The 2175-nt window shown below is 36.7% G+C and overlaps 1 non-coding gene across 1 annotated transcript; it reads left to right on the top strand.

The window, feature by feature from the left end:
- Positions 1-449: 449 nt before the first annotated feature.
- Positions 450-615, top strand: LOC140563157 (U1 spliceosomal RNA). Its single transcript, XR_011980386.1, has one exon. It is a non-coding gene; the product is annotated as a U1 spliceosomal RNA (small nuclear RNA).
- The last annotated feature ends 1560 nt before the right edge of the window (positions 616-2175 follow it).

Here is a 2175-nt window from a genome sequence, read left to right as displayed (position 1 = left end):
GACAAAAGACAAGAAGTTTCCATCACTGTTGTATAAAAAATGAACTGCCACTCAACTTAACTTTTCAATGCCACACCCGACACATCAAGCCAAAAACAAAACAAAATACAACTTTACACTTACCAAATATTATCATAAATGCAGCCAAGGGGCACAAACACATCATGGTGGCTCTAGTTCAGATAATGAGGAGAGATTTGGCTGCTAGTTTTGAAGCATGTAAAGACTCCTCCTACATTTGCCAGAGCATCTGTTATAAGGACAGATGAGTGCAGCTCAGGAGAGAAGTGAAGTTCTGCAAACACTGTTGCCTTGATCTCTCTAGAGGTTGTAACAAAATGAAGGACTCCCAATAAGCTGCTATTTCTGCTATATTCTCATACTCCACCAGTACTCTGTCCTTTACCGTCTTCCTGCATTCAGAATGGTCAAGAGGAAGCGGACAACTCACACTTACATGACAGGAGTAATACCATGATCACAAGGGTGGTTTGCCCATGGTAAGGCTCAGCCATTGCACTTAGGTTGTGCTGACCCTTGAAAATAAGGGAATTTTGACTGCACAATTTCTGGTAGTGGGGTGCTGTTTCTATTTGCATATGGGGTGTGTCCTTTATTCACTAACCCACACCGTCCTTGTGTTGTCATTTACCTAGTGCTAGCTTCTCTTAGGTGTACTTGTGCTTCATGAAGTGGTTGATTGCCTGGCCTCATTATTGTAGGCTATAAGATCAAGTTCTGTGTTGTTGACTGTGTCTTTGTGCTGGCTGTGTGCTAGTGTTCATAGTTGTGCTACCATAAGATCATATTGTCAATAGTTAACTGGTAGTTAATATTGTTGTCAAATGTTTACACAAGAAAAAACCTAACCCTTGAAATTTGTCTAAAATGCTTTATTTACATTTTATCTAACCCAAATATGTTCTACTAAACCCCAGGTCTGCTTGTGATTTGATTTGTTCATTGATTTGGTGAGAATTTAAAATAATATTGGTGGAGAATAAATGATCAGACACTAATTCTCTTTTAAATATTGACAGTTTTTCAACACTTTTTTTTAGGGAAATAGTACATAGGTTAATCAAATACATGTGATAGTGTTTTTTTAAAACACAGAAATACAGGAAGAATGTTTAGCGCATGTTCCATTTTGAAACATCAAAGGTTGTTTATTAACTTCATGTGAATACAATATTGCCAGCAGAAAGCATGAAACAGGCATTCATTATACTGATTCTAAAAAGCAACTTAACAATTGATTTCTTTACACATTTCTGCTATGTTACTGTTTCTGTTCGTGGGCTCAACTAAAACATGTGTAGACTGGAAAAATTATCTATCTGTGATAATCAGTTATTTATCTCAGTGTTACTGAGCTCTGCTAAAGCAGGAGTAGACTGATAAATTACTGTGGTAATAAGTTATTTATTGCAGGGGCAGCAGTGAACTGAAGGATGTGAGCAAACTTCTTCATGAAGCATAAGCATTGTTCTAACAGAAAAATGATGACCATCAACAACAGTGAGGAACAGCGCGAGTGAAGTAAACAGTACAAAACAAAATTTTTTGAGATTTAGTGTATTCAGTATCTAACCATCACTCGTGGTAAAAGTATTCCTCAACTCTGCTTAAAAGTCATGGCACACTGTGTCAGTTTTGATTATTCCAACACTGTAACAGCGTAGCAGAGGAGATCCACTTTCTTGTGCTGTTTATGAAGAAAAAAACTTTGTTTGTGAGTTAATACAGCCTCCCTGATTTGACCAGTGTACTTACTAATCAGCAGCAGAAACTCTGACCTTGATCCAGGCTGATAAGAGCTTGCTGATACTAGTTGAGTTTAGTGGTGATCCATCAAATGTGCAAGACATTGTGCACTTACAATCCCATTGGTTTCGTTCTGTATGATGACCTTATAAAGATATTACAAAACTATTATATTTGGATATGATGCATAATCATTTATGCTTTGTTTCTTTAACTCTTTAAAATATTGCGTGAGACGTATGCTGGAAATATAAAAAAATGAAAACAGAAGAAAAGAATAGCATGATTGTTGTAAGTGTAAGTTAAGACATCCAGCATTAGACATTAATAGCAGTGTTGTCTCTCTGTTGAGCATTGTACTTTACTTTTTTTTAGCTTACAACAATACTCACCCCCACTCGCATCTCA

Source organism: Salminus brasiliensis, chromosome 9 (genome assembly GCF_030463535.1).
Source record: "Salminus brasiliensis chromosome 9, fSalBra1.hap2, whole genome shotgun sequence".
NCBI classification, from domain to species: Eukaryota; Metazoa; Chordata; class Actinopteri; order Characiformes; family Bryconidae; genus Salminus; species Salminus brasiliensis.
This window is presented reverse-complemented; position numbering and strand designations above follow the sequence as displayed.